This window comes from Vulpes lagopus, chromosome 4 (genome assembly GCF_018345385.1).
Source record: "Vulpes lagopus strain Blue_001 chromosome 4, ASM1834538v1, whole genome shotgun sequence".
Lineage (NCBI taxonomy): Eukaryota > Metazoa > Chordata > Mammalia > Carnivora > Canidae > Vulpes > Vulpes lagopus.
Window position 1 is genome coordinate 152,065,360 of NC_054827.1, and position 14,585 is coordinate 152,079,944.

At 59.6% G+C, this 14,585-nt stretch overlaps 1 protein-coding gene across 2 annotated transcripts in view; it reads right to left on the minus strand.

The window, feature by feature from the left end:
• The window catches only part of PCGF3 (polycomb group ring finger 3), a 49,595-nt gene extending 38,147 nt beyond the window's left edge, over positions 1 to 11,448 (minus strand). Inside the window, exon 1 of one of the 2 annotated variants that reach the window (XM_041751631.1) lies at positions 11,253 to 11,448. The gene's annotated coding sequence lies outside the window, so the exon portion shown is untranslated. The remainder of the gene's footprint in view (positions 1 to 11,252) is intronic. The other variant, XM_041751632.1, reaches the window with a different exon arrangement.
• Between the last annotated feature and the right edge of the window lie 3,137 nt (positions 11,449 to 14,585).

The window sequence follows — 14,585 nt, forward strand, 5'->3', positions numbered from 1 at the left end:
AAGGCCCGCCCGACTCGGCGAGGAGAATGACCACACAGTGTCAGAAGCACTGGCCACGGGGACTACTGGCATCAGCCTCGCTCACACCGCGAACCCCTGACACCCCGGCTCCCCGCGGGAGAGAACGCCCCCACTCCTGACCACAGTCCAGACCGGGCTGCCGAGGCTGCTGTGCCAATGACCTGCGGGGGACCCTGCGCCCGCCGCCTACGTCCTGCCCGTCCCTGCCACGGGATGCACGTGTGTCCACTACATGCTGCTAAACAGTGGCCAAACCCCACTCCAGACAACAGGGAAAGTCCAAACAGGCCCATTTCCAGACGCCCAGCTTCATCAGGAAGCCAGGAAATGCAAGTGAGATCCCGTGAGGGTCTGCTGTCCCCCAGCACCTCCCGACGGCCAACAAGATCCGGGACGGGGGCAATCCCAGCACAGCCCATCCCCAAGCTCACCGGTCACCATCTGGACAAGGCCCCAACTGAGGCCCCTCCACATCCGGCCCGGACTCCCCCAGGGCTCCCGGGCACTGGCTCCAGCACACATTGTGCATGGGGCTGGGGCCATTGGGGGGCCTGGGGCGGCTGCCTCTCCGCCGTTACCTGCCCAGCAGCAGGCATCCCGCGTGAAGAGGCTCAGCCTCCCCGCCCGTCCGTGGACCACCCCCGCCCCGGGCAGTCCTCATGGGCCCCTGGGCTGCATGCAGGGCCGCTGGGGCTCGCATCCCTTGGCCCCCCGTCCCGGTGTGGGGGTGCCCCCTCCATGACCGTCTGAGGTTAAGACAGCAGGTCTGGTTTGCGGAGTGGAAGCAGTATGCACCTTTATCAAACATGATTTAGAAAGTAAAGAATCACCCTAAGAAAAATGCCCTATAACCCGAGTGCCCCCCAACTAAGGTGACCTCCTGCAGCGGCATCTCCTCCGCAGTACAGCCCTGACCACTGCCAGCACGTGCACACACACCCTCGTCGTCCTAGAAAGGCCTCCTCCGACCGCATGCGATGCGCTACATGGGCCTCTTGGTACTAATGACCAGGGTCGGCGTCCTCCCACGCCAGCACACTCATCACAGCTGCCGTGGCCTGAGCCCCAGGGGTGCGCCGTGCACCCTAACGGGAGACGGGGCGCCACAGGGCACCAGCAGCGGGCCCCCACCGGGAGTGCCCCCCCCAGGGCCGTGCTTCCTTCTGTCAACCACGTCTTACAAGAATCAAGCTTTCCACTTGCTTTTTAATTAGTTTCACGAAGTGGTAACTTTCTAGGAAAACGTTCATCAAAATCTACTGGCACAAAGTCGCCGACATATCCCACAACCTTCACTCAACGGCCTTCCTGAAAAACACGCGACGAGACATACGCTTCACCTATTTTATTTACTTATTTTTTAAATTTTTATTTATGATAGTCATACAGAGAGAGAGAAACAGGCAGAGACACAGGCAGAGGGAGAAGCAGGCTCCATGCACCGGGAGCCTGATGTGGGATTCAATCCCAGGTCTCCAGGATCGCGCCCTGGGCCAAAGGCAGGTGCCAAACCGCTGTGCCACCCAGGGATCCCCTTCACCTATTTTAAAGAGACAAGTCGGTCAGGCGTGGACATTCACCGACGCCCGCGCCGCAGTGCCGTGTCTGTGGGACCGCGGGGCCCGGCTCCCGTTGCTCGTCCTGCTCTGATGCCCCCTCGCAGCGTGAACCGCTCCCTGGGCCCTGAGCAGCGTCCGTGGCCGCGTGCTGGCCCGCTCACGGGGCGACGGCTGTCGGGGACTGTCGTACAGGGTCATGCCGTCCTCCTGGTCAGGCTGCCGCCTGCCCCCCGGGGCACTGCGACCCCACAGCAGGGCTGATGCTGCATCCTTGCTGTGACCCCTGCCCCGTGCCCACCGCTGCTCGTCACGGACCCGGTGGCCACGCGGGACGCGCCGTGTGTACAGCTGCATGAAGCCGCGTCCACACCTGCTGCTCCGCGTGATGCTCCCCCCCGCCCCAGAGGACGTGTCTGCACGCAGCAGGTGTGTAAGGAAGCGCCCGGCTCCATGCTGTGCCCGCAGGCAGCTGACCTCTGGCCCCTCACTAACCTCCGGCACCCGGCGAACCCATCCCTGTCTGGTCCCGCTCGCCCCTGGGCCCGGCACAGGTCGTGAGCCCCGGCACAGGGTGGGACCCAACAGGTAGGTGCAGGCGAGCACGGCTGGCGAGGGCCAGGCCAGGTGCTCGGGTAGGGGAGGGGAGGGGAGGCCCTGCCAGGGCCCACAAGGCCCCGGCTCCAAGGACCGTTGCAATCTCAAGATGGACAGAAGCGTGTCACGAACGTTCCTTGCTGGGACACTGACACCAGGTCAAGATCAGGAGAAAGAGGGAAACTCGAAACGTGGTTCTAGGTGGCCACACGCTGCCGTGAAAGCGTCTTTAAAAAATAAAGAAATAACATGAAAGTGCTTTGAGTTTAGATTCTCAAAAGGGTTCGTGACTCAAAGGACAGTGAAGTCCCCACTTGGGGACACCACAGGCCACTGCCCACAGCTGTTGTGTGCCGCTGGGTGTTTGAGTAACTGGCAACTCCCTGAGGGGCGCCCTGATGGCCACATCCACTGTGAGCCGTCTCCTCATTTTTACTTAAATTAAGGGTGACACGTGTCCGGGAGCCAGGGGGACCCCAGACACAACCCCCAGGGCGGGATGAGGCACGCGGGCTGAGCAGCACCGAGGCCCACCCATGTTGGACGCGTCCCCCAGAGGCGGACTGAGCGGCTCCCAGGCACCCGGCCCACTCACCCCGGTCCCACAGTCACACCTGCCCCTCCAGCTCAACGCTCCCTGACCCCAAATTCCAACAACCACGACCTGGGCTCCACCCGGAAGGCCAGGCATTTCCACACGGGTGCAGGCCTGCTGAGGCTCCATCTGGGCCTCCCGCCCACACAGGCTCGTCCCTTCTGCGGCTTCGCACGCCCTCACACCATGTACGAGGGGCAGGGGCAACTACGACCCCTCACACCCACCCCGAGTGTGCTGCTCAGCCTCTCTGGGCCACACTCACCCAGCACAGCTCCCAGGAACCCCTGTGAAAACGCAGGTCTGAGCAGGTGGCCCTAGAGGACGCACCTCTCCCCAGGCTTAGGGAAAGCCAAGGCATTCCAGTGGCCAAAGAGGCCCCAAGCCACCTCTCTCACTCCACTGTGGCCATGGTGGGCCCCTGCTGGCTCTAGAACATTCTAGATACACTCCCACCTCGTGGCCCTTGCCCCTCTCTGCCATGTGCATCCCTCCAGCAAGCCTTTTCTCAAACATCATCTCCCCAGCAACACCCTGAGAGACCATCTTCCTTAGAATTACATGCCGCGTACGCACACACCCATCACCCTGAGCGTGGAGTTTACCTGCTCGTTACTACCCACCTCTGTACTACGATCGCAGCCACGTGACTGGCAGTACTAAAAATTCAATAAAAGGGCTAAATGATAAAGTCGAGAAAATCTTCTCAAAAAGTAGATAAAGACAGGAAATAGAAAAGATCCAACATCCAAACAACAGGTGTTTTAGGAAAAACAGAAAACTGAGAGAAGGAGCTTTCAATTACACTTTACTACTTTATTTCTCAGGCTGGGCAATGAGTACACAGGTGTCCGTTGTATCTTTCTCTCTGCTCGTTTGTAGGCGGTATTTCATGATCTGGAAAAATCCAAAGCATTTCCCCAGCTGGGAGACGCAGCAGACCGCCACGGCGCGAGTGCCTGGCACGGTGAGTGACAACGACCCGCGCCTAGCCAGGTCCTGGAATTCAAGACATCAAGGGTACAAGAGAGCGTCCTCGGGTTGTGGGAGGAGAGGAGTTCACGACGGACTGGGAAGACTTTCATCAGCGACAGTGAATCCTGCCAGTAAAAGCAGCAATTCTTTCAGAGTTCTGAGGAAAGAGACTTCGCTGTGGAATTCTACATCCAGCCAAACTACGGCCCGAGTACGGACGGGGGCCGTGGCGTTTGCAGACGTCTCAGGAAAGGTGCTCAAATGCTGCTCCGAGGCACGCCTGTGGGACAACAGGGGCGCTCCCGCTGCGGCCGGAGACGAGACACGACCAAGCCCTCAGCAGCGACGAGCACCGCGAAGAAAGCAGACGAAGGCAGCGAACCAAACGGGTGGAGGGGCTGCTTTAGACAGAGACAGAGGAGAAGCGGTGCGGAGGGACGTCTGGCCTTGGGCCTGGAGGGACGGGCCCGAGCAGCAGGCGCCCCACCGACGGGCCACGGGAGCCCCGGAGAGCATTAGGACCACTTTGCGGCCGGCTGGCCTGGAGGACGAGGCATCTGCACGGGACAGGGGGACGAGGACAGAGGGCCAAGGAGGGCACGGGCTCAGACACCATCCTTGAGAACTTGGAACAGGAGATGGTACCGTCAGACAACGTCAGGAGAAAGGGAAGGTGACATTAGAACTCAAGCACGTAACACATCATCACGTAATTACACCCACTTTAACTGTCAGCTTCAACCCGGAGAAGACGAAAAATACGCTGTGAGAAGGGGCCGTCGGACCCCAAGATTGTTCCCGCAGGGGCTGGCATGAGGCTGCCCAGCCGCAGGCACGCGCCTCACTTCACAAAAAAACGCAGGCTCAGGGCAGAACCAAGGGCCCAGAGGGCGAAGCAGAAAGCCAGCGGGGTCACCCTGACCCTGAAGCCCAGGCAAGGATCCCTCTGGGCTTCAGATCTGCGCTGGGCCCGTGACTGTTCCGTCCACTCTCCCCCCTCCTTTTTTTTAAGGATTTTATTTATTTATTCATGAGACACAGAGAGAGAGGCAGAGACACAGGCAGAGGGAGAAGCAGGCTCCTTGCAGGGAGCCCGATGCAGGACTTGATCCCGGGACCCCGGGGTCATGCCCAGGGCTGACAGCAGCGCTAAACGGCTGAGCCACCCAGGGATCCCCCCACTTCCCCTTTCTGTGCCAGCTCGTCTACACCTGTCCTGCCGTGCACAGGTGCTGGGAAGGCGACCCCTCTCACTGGGCTTCCACGGGCCCGGGGCGGCACCCAGTGGACGCACCCAAGTGGACGATCCAGGGCACGTGACTCCAAGGCTCTGTGGTTCAGGCAAGGTTTGGGGCTTGGAGCGGTGCTACGGTGGGATGAGACCCTGGGGAACCCCAGAAACGGGGCAGGTGTACTTGGTGTTCGGGAGGATGTGAATTGTGGGGCACCAGGACGGTGGCAGGCCGGATCCTGAGACGGCCACAAGATAATGGCATACACGTATGTCCCACCTTGTTAGCCTAGGCACCGCTGCAAAGGCACTTCTGCGGGTGGAGTAAAGGTCCCACGTCAGCTGACCTGACGCCAGGGCGAGCATCTGCTGGCCATCCAGCACACTCTCAGCACGGTCTGCGCCTGCCGGCCAGAGGCTGAGTCACACTGGCAGAAAACGGCTTGCTGTCCGCTACCCCCGGTCCTGGGACGGGGCGCCGCGGGGCCTCTGGGAGCGGACGGCGGCCCCGGCCTGGACCCCACAGCCGCAGGGGCTGGGCTCGCAGGCTCAGATGAGCCTGCGCCCAGCACGCGGACTTCAGCCTCGGAGGCCCCAAGCACCAGCCACACTGTGCTGGACTTCCAGCCCGTGGAACCCTGGCTAGTAGGTCGCTGTCCTTGGAAACCACCGATTTGGTGGCAATTTGTGATGCATTAGAAAACTCATGTAGATATTTAAAGAAATGGAGTCAACGGCAGAAGGGCCAGCTCCCCAAGCAGACAAAACAGCCACCAGCCTGGAAACATCCTCATTCGGCGACTATTCTCCCAATTCTAGACCCAAGCGGCAGAAGCTAGAGCCCCACCTCCAGTTCACGTCTCGAAGGCCCAAACCCTCTGCAAGACGGAGCCTCCGGGCGCGGCAGGGTTGGAGGCTAAGGGCGGGCGTGAGGTCAACGTCCTCACGGGAGCCGGCACAGGGCTTCCACACGTCGAACCACATCACCGGGCCCCTTGATCTTGGACTTCGGCCCCTGGACAGTGAGAAAGAAACCACCCACCCAGGACACCGTGCTGGGCGGCTGAGCCTACTGGGACTCCCTCTCCTACTTCAACGTCCGCCTTCCTCACCAGGCTGCCTCTGACGAAAGGCTGGGGAACACGGCGGCCGCAGCCGTTCCCGCCTCGACGGCAAGAGAGGCCCTTACTTGACGTAAAGGAAATGTTATTTGTCAGCAAAAGTCCTATTTCCATGAACAATTTCAAACACCTTCCACCCACTAACCCTTTTATAAAGTCTGCGGAAAGCATCGGAGCTGATGAGCAGCACTCACCCGTGTGCCTGTGAGCATGAGATGGCCCGGGGACGCCTCCCCACCAGAAACGGGACAGGGAGGGCCCGGCCGGAGTGGGCCTCTCCACTGCCAGCACTGCCCCGGGGCTCCGGCGCGGGGGCTCCAGGTCTGGAGTCTTCCCCCTGGCAGGACACTGGGGACCGGGCACCAGAAGTACGGCCAGCAGGATGGACCCAAGAACCACCACTGGCCGCGGGTCCCCAGGGGACGACATGCAGCTCTCACTGGCTCCTATGAAGTCATCTCCCAAATCTCGAGCCTGACTCAGCCTCTGCCTCATTCCTTTTAGTTTCTAGAGTACACAGGGACAACAGACAAAAGTGGACACCGTAAGCGAAGCGGCAGAAAAATCCAGGTGACACGCAGCCAAAGAGTCAACCCTATGGAGGGCAAGTGGGGGACCTAAGAGACGCTAAGGACCATGACCCCCAGTGCCACCAGGCAACCCAGCGCCTGGGTCAGGTTCAGGGAAAAATGCCATGGAAGACATTCCTGAGACAAATGGGGAGATTTGAAAGTGGAGGAAACTATTAGCTAGTATGTGAATCACGTGCCCACGTTTCAGGTGTGATGGTGACACTGCGGTTGTGCGGAGACCATCCTATTCCTGCGACCTGTGTGCTCTGAGTCACTTAGGGAACTTGGTAGGCTGCCGGTAGCTACTTTCAGATGATTCAATGACAATAAATATGCATCTAGAAAAAAGAGGTGAATCAAATATGGCAAAGCATAAATAACTGCTGGATCGGGGTGGGAGTGTAAGACTGCTCATTGTAGAATTCTTTCAGTTTTTCTCCATTGTGTTTTTTCTGAAATAAAACCGTGGGGAATGGGGAGAGTAAAATGAGATCACTTGAAATAAAAAAAAGGGGAAAGGCTAAGCCCTCTCTGCTCCCCACTTCCCAGCCGTACCCCGTGCCTGTCTCCTCATCGGGCACGTGGGGGTGATCACGGAGCAGACCCATGGTGGGCGGCTTTAAGAACCAAACAAGTTAATACACACGGTGCCTCCAGAGAAGGCCACACGAGGCGTGATGAAGACCAGCTTTGGGTTCTTTGCTGAGCGTCTAACACCAGCCAGGCCCTGCTGAGAATCACAACATCCTTCATAAAACCCACAGTTAGCCGGGCCTTCAAAGAAGAATGCAGGCAACTTTCTACTGTTGGTGTATTTCCTGCTAAACATCTGGAATGTGTTGTTAATGTAGCAAAGTTCAGCAAATATTGATTCATTTGCAAAATAAAATAATCCAAATCCTTTCACTCTCCAAATTCACCTATTTTCTTCAAAAAAGCAATCAACCCAACAGTTTTTAAGAACTGTATTTTCTAGCGAGTTTTCTTTATCAGTGAGTTTTGCTTAATTCAATAGACAATCCTCAAAAATGTGTCTAGGCAAGACTCACACCTTAACTCTCTCGTCAACTGTGAAGTGTCTCATTCTTGTTGTCATTTGGCCTTAGGAGAATTCGGTTCTGTAGGGAGGAACGCGGCAGATCAGAAAAGATAGTTTTATTCTTTTTAGAGGTCTTATTCCCCAAAATTTAATGATAAACTACCAACTAGTAGAACAGTATAGTTCCATTTTTTGAAGCACAGTGAATCGGGCAGCATTTCTGCGCTATGAATGGCAAATATCAGAAGAGTAATAAGAACCTGCCCCCAAACCTCAACATATTTCAACAGTAAAATTACATTTTCAATTTCAGATTTGATTCTGACCACTAAGCAAAGAGCTCCAAATGAAATAATAAATCCCAGCATTTAAAGAGTAACAGTATAAACCAAAACAAACCTTGCTTTATCATTCAAATCTAACAACTCAAGTAAGTAATTCCCATCACTGGCAAAGGGCCCTGCCTCACGCCAGCCGGGCGGAGCCTTGGCAGGTCCAGAGAGAATCGCGGCAGGAGGGGACGCTTCCTTCCCGAGGCCTCCCATATGCACCCTGCACGGGGCCCTGCACAGCCCAGCCCCAGTCCCAGCGAGAGACGTGGCCACCCCCGAGCACCGAGGCCCCAAAAGACAGGCTCTGGAGCAGGGAGGGCTTCCTTACAAGGGTCGAATACCCAAAACATCTCAGGGTCTCACTCCTTAAAAACTTCTTACAAAGGTCAGTTTAGAATTTCTGGAGCAAAATCTTGGGCAGGAATAAAATGATGCTGTGGAAACAGTGAAATCATTGAACTTGAAGCAATCAAAGAATTCCACAGCACTTCGTCCATTTGGTTTGCAAGGTGGGGGGGGGGGGGGTTTGCTACAGGTGTTTTAAATTATAAGTTAATTCCCAAGAATCTTCCTTGTTTATAATTGATCTTCCCTCCTGTGTAAGTTCCGGGGGTTCTAGTGATTGTGGTGACTTCAGAAGAATTGTGTGGTAACCTACACAATTAAAGAGACAGCTGGGTTGCTGCAATCTTGTATTTAACACACCACTCTATATACAATTCTGCTAATTTATTACGGGGTATTTCTCGGGTACAGGCTCTCTATGAGCTGAAACCTGATAAATGACAGGCGTTAAGATGGCCACCGTGACCCTCACCCCCACTCCCAGTACACGCGCCCTTCATCTCAAGTGAGGGCTGGCCCAGCGACCAGGTTCTATCAAAGAGAGTATGGCCGAAGGGATGGGATGTCCCTGCCAAGACTAGGTCATGCAGACTGGCCTTCCTGCCTGCTCTCCTGTCCTATCACTGGCTCCCTCCGACTCGCCCTATGAAGAGCCCCAATGGCTGAGTGAGCAAGCCTAGAAGCAGGTCCCCAGTCAAACCTTCATATGACACCGCTACCCCGGCCTGTGACACTCTGAGCTCATCAGCTAAGCTGTGCCTGGATTCCTGACCCACAAAAACTATAAGATAATAAGGACGTTGTTTTACAGAACTAAGTTTTGGGGCAATTTATTGGACAGCAATATATAAACAATGCAACTATGCAGCACTATCATACCTTTAAAAATCCAAAGATAGGAAAATAAAGAGCTTCACCAAACCCGAATGCCAAATATGGCAAGTCTCTTCCAAAACTTCACAAAACAAATTAAGTCTTTAAAAAAGTGCAAAAGTACAAAGAAAAAAAATCAGAAGTGTTGAGTAAGAAGGTCCCAAGTGTGGTTACGCCTGACACAATAACAATTCCTACGATGGACTATTTGGGGACGCCCATTTGGTTAAGATGGGGTCCTATGAAACGTCAATCTGAAAATCGAAACGGGTTTTCTCCTAGGTCACCGAGTGGTGAAGTTGTGGCACAAAGTAAAAGACTGAGCAGAGCAGTTCCAGGGTCTCTGTCGGGAGTCCACACAGCTCGCACTTTTAGATCTGCACCTCATCCTACAGCCCAGCCTCTGGATAAGTTTGCAGGCCTAACAGAAGTGGGTCTTCCTACCAGTACTCCTGCCTTGCACTCACTCGTTCACGCACTCACTTCTTCATTCAGTCGTTGTGTGCTGCCCGCTGAGCTCATGCCAGGCAGCCAGGGCCGGGCGCTGAGCCGGGCAAGGCCCTTGCTTGCTCTCCTGGGCTTTTCATCCTCTCAGACTCCTCCAGCACCGTCTCACTGGACACACTCTGGAGCTGTTCCCCAATCAAAGGGCAGCACATGCCGCACCCTGCTTTCTCATCAGCACTTTCAAATTGAAGGAAAACACGGGCAAGTTTTAGGTGAAAGTCTCATTCACGGGTTTCAGAGAAGCAAAGACCCCCATTGCTAGGCCCTTGAGTATTTTCCTTTCCCGGAGTGGAGAAGGTGCCCGATCCAGTCCCCTGAAAAGTGTGCCGGCCTGCACCAACTTTCCCGCACTGTCCAGGGCCCCCAGAACACCACGCTAGGCTTGCTACAGTCCTGGCTGGACCGGACCCATCCCGGAGCCTCCTGGACACGGAAAACACGTCCAGGCTCAGGATGGAGGGTGTATCCACACAACCACACGGCCTCCGACGGAGCGAGGAGGGCTGGGGCGGTTGGAGGGGATGGAGACACGTCCACTGGGCCGAGGCCCAAGACCGTAGGTAGCCCTGGAGTAGGGGACAGCTTTCTGGGTCTGGGGCGTGAGCACCGAGCTGGCTTGAGGCCCGGAGCCCCACCTGAATCCCCCGAGGCAGGACGGGTCCCAACCCTGCCTCGTGTGCCCTGGGCCCGGCCAGGCGGCCCTAGGACAGGTCTGCAGGGCGGGGGCCTCCGAGGGTCTGCAGCTGGGCTCCGGGGACCGGGTCCCTGACGCCCCCAAGGCCGCACAGCAGGCGGGTCCAGCCGAGGAGACTGGAGGAGACTGGAGGCGTTTAGGCACCTCCGAGCCGCTGCGGGGCTGGCGTGGGCCCGGCAGTCCCCGGGGCCGCTCTCGGCCGGAGCCCACGACCGGCTGGGGAGTCCGACCCCGACCCCGAGTTCGCTCTCGGCCGGGCCTGGCCTCCCTGGGAGCCGCGGTCCTCCACCGCCGCGGCCCGGCCTCCGGGGGCTCCCGGGTGACCTACCTGCGCCCCGGCGCTCGCGGAGCCGTCTGCCGGGGTGGCCCTCGGGCGGCACGGCCCGGCTCCCCGTCCCCGCTCCCGGCCCCGCTCCCGGCCCCGCTCGCGGCCCCCGCTCCCCGTCCCCGCTCCCGGCCCCTGCTCCCCGCTCCCCGCTCCCGCTCCCCGCTCCGGGGCCACCGCCGGCCGAGCTGCGTCCCGCCGCGCCCGGGGCTCGGGGCTCCTCGTGACCCGGCGGGCTCGGACCCGCGGGATGACCCAGCGCGGCCCTGCCCTGAGCCCCGCGCCCCCGCGATGACCCGGCGCGCCCCGGGGGTCCCGGCGCGGAGCCTGCGGGCGGGCGGGCGGGCGGGGCCGGGCCGGGCCGGGGGCGGGCGGGGCGCGGAGCCTTCCGGGCGGGCGCACGGGCCGAGGCCGCGGCCTGAGGAGCGGGCGGCGCGGGCCCGGCCGGGCGGGGCGCGGACTCACTGACCTGCCGGCTCGGCTGCGGCGAGCGGGGCGCACGCGGGGCCGCGCCGGGGGGGGGGCGCCGCTCCCTCCGGGTCCCCCCAAGAGCAGGAGAAAAAAGCCCGTCCGGAGTTTAAAACAAAGAGGCGGAAATGCCCGAACGGAGCCGAGCGGCGAGTCGGGGGCGCCGCGCACGGAGCATGCGCGCTGCGCGGAGCGGCTCCCACCCGGCAGCCGGGAGGGGGCGGGGCCCGGAGGGCGGGGTGGGCGGGGCTGGGGCGTGGTCACAGGGCGCAGGCGCGTTGGCTCGGGACCCGGCCGACGGATCTGGAGCCGAGAGGGGGCCGGGGGCGGGGCCTGGCCGGGGGCGGGGCCTGGCCGGGGCGGGGCCTGGCCGGGGGCGGGGCCTGCGAGCGCGGCGCCGGCGCTGGCGGGGAGAGGGCTGCCCCCGGACACAGGACCCGGCGGGCGGCAGGCGCTAGCGCTGGCCCCGGCCCGGGACCGGGCATTCCCGTGGCGGCGTCGGCCTCGTTGTTGTGACCCGGTCTTTCCTGGGACCCGGCACCGAGCGCTCTCCGTGCACCGGGCGGGAGCGAGGGCGCCGCACGCAGAGGACAGCGCGCAGCAGGGCTGACCCCGCAACCCTGGGTGTCCGCGCTTGCACGAGCTCGGCTCTGCAGCTGTAAGTAGTGACCGTGACGTGCACCCGTTCGTGGGCCCACACCTTGACGGGAGGTGTCATGTGGGAGCCACATAAGCTGGGTGGGGAGGCAGTGGATGTCTGGAGTGTTGGCCACGATAGGGCGGATGGGCACGCGAGGGCACAGGGGGCCAGCCATGGAGACACAGAGGGAACGAGCCCTGCAAGTAGGACACGTAGGGTTCACAGGCAATTGGTCCTGCCAGCACCAAGCTGCAAAGGGGGGGATTGAGGGATGCTTGCCAGAAGCCAGCATGGAAGCCTGAGGGCGTGGGGCACGGAGAGGGAGGAGGTGAGATCAGAGGGACGCGTCCCTGGCCGTTCTGAGCAGGGCGGGAATGGCACGGTGCTGGCCTTCTACAGCCTCCTCTGGCTGCCCCGTGTTTGTCTGTGAGGACCCGTGCAGTGCAGGGGAGAGCCTGGTGCTGCACCGGGCAGTGCCCCGGAGGGGAGGAGTGTGGACTGCCGGGGGAGCAGCCTGAGGATGGGTAAGCATGGCTGGGGAACAACTGGAAGGGTGGGCAGCCTCTGACACTCTGGGGGTGGTGAGGGAGTACCCGACAGTGGGGTCAGGGTGCAGCTGTAATGTCCGCTAGACTCCCAGGGGCACTGCTGTGAGGCTGTGGGCCTCGGGAGCGTAGGATGAGTTTGCAGTGTTTGCAGGCGGATGAGCTAGTCCAAGGAGTGAGTGAGGGACGGGAGGCTGAGCCCCCTGCCCACGTGGAGAAATCAGTGAGTCCAGGAGGATCCAGCAAGAAAGACCCGGATTGAGCAGACTGGGCAGGGGGATCCCTAGGGATGAGTGATGTGTGGTCAGCTGCTAAGAGGGAGTGGGTAGCGGGACCCTCTGGGACCTTGGCCAGTGCAGTATGGATGCATTGCAGGGGGAAACACTGGATTATGGTGGGCTCAAGGGAGGAGCGTAGATACAGGTGTTTTGCTTTGGATGGGTTTCTGAGACTAGAGAGCTGTTTTCTGTTTGGGCCAGAGCCTCAGTGGTACCGATGGGGTACAGGAACAGACGACCTCCCTGGAGGGAGAGAAGGCTGCCTGAGCCCAAGCCCTCATCCGGGACTGTGGACCAAATCTGGGGAAGAGGGCTGTGGCCGCCCTTCACACTGAGGGAGGAAGGCCCTGATGCAGGGAGTGGGGCCTGGGCAGCATCTCATCCAGCTGCTTTTGTTTTCCAGTGAAATGGCAGCTAAGGAGTGGAGGCCTGGCTGTCAGAGGTGAGGACAACAGGCCAGGAACAGCCCTGGACAGAGAGCAGCAACCCCACTAAGTCATGTGATGGCCCTCTGACACCGTAGCTGTCCCTCTGCAGATGGAGGAGAGCCAGGAGCGTGCATGAGGTGGGGCCGAGGGTCTCTGGCCAAGGGGGCAGACAGGACAATTGACCTGCCTGCTCTCTCTGCGACCTCGTCAGCAACAACACCCCGACCTTGACCTTGAACCCTGGGCTCCCAAATGCAACTCTGGCCATGTCTCTGCTGGGATATCTTTAGGGAGCGCAGGCTCTGATACCGATACCTCAACTCCTGGTCTTCCTGGAAGCCGACTACTCACCCTCGCCCGCACCGCAGAAGGAGGGCTCCATCCTGCCTGCTCAGCCAGGACGCTGGGGTCCTTTCTTCCAAGCCGCCTGCCGTCAGCACACCCCTCCGAATCTGGCTGTAGCATGCCACCCCCACTCTGGGCCAAGCGCCATTGACTGCCTCAGGATTCGTGCAAGGCCTCCGGTCTGGTCTCTGCATCTTCCCTTGACACTTCCTCCCCTAATGTCTGTCCTCAGCACAGAGTGGTAACTTGCACAACACACTAGTCGAGCCATGTCTCTCCTCTGCTCAAAAGCCTCCAGAAGCTTCACTCAGAGCAAAAGCCCAAGGGCAGGGTGATTCCAGGGCGTCAAGGAAAGCTGGGACGATGGAACTGTGTGGATGGCAGTGGTAGTTCTTGGCTGTATACGTGGGGCAAAGCTTACTGAAGTGTGCCGGCTACATATGTGCAGTTACATGTCAATAGAACAGGAAAGAAAAAAGAAACCAGAAGCCATGGCACAAGCAGTGAGAGGAGACTGCACTCCTCCCAGCCCACCGCTCCCTCCTCCCCGGAGAGGCCGCTGTCCTCACTCCTGGGCCACCCGCTCCCCAGGGCACTGGCCTGTCCTTTGCACCCACCGGCTGCTCCTCCTCACCTCCCACGGGCCATCCTCGGTGTGGGATCACTCCATTCACTCACAAACTCAGGGCGAGGCTGCCCGTCTTCACAGAACGGAGCAGGACTTGCTCTCTCCTCATGCTGTGCTTCTGTGCTTGTCTTCGCAGCAGGACTCCTCGGAAGAGCCGTCTACACTCAGCCTCTCCAGCTTCTCTTTCAAGCCCTCAGGCCTCTGCCCTGCCCCTACTCCAACAAAACGCCCTGGTCCAGGCACCCAAGACCCCATGGGGCTCTGTCTGGGGGGCCTTTGTCAGCTCCATGACCCCCGGTGCTGCTGTCCCCTGAAATACTTTCCCCATGGCCCACTCTCCATCTGCGCTGCCCCACGACTGGCACCTTCCAGCCCCTCTGCCGTCCTCTCTCCTTCTGTCCTCTCCCTGAGGCTCTTCTCCTGGCCGGTGGTTGCTCCACCCATGGTTTTGAGCCCGGTCCAGATGCTGG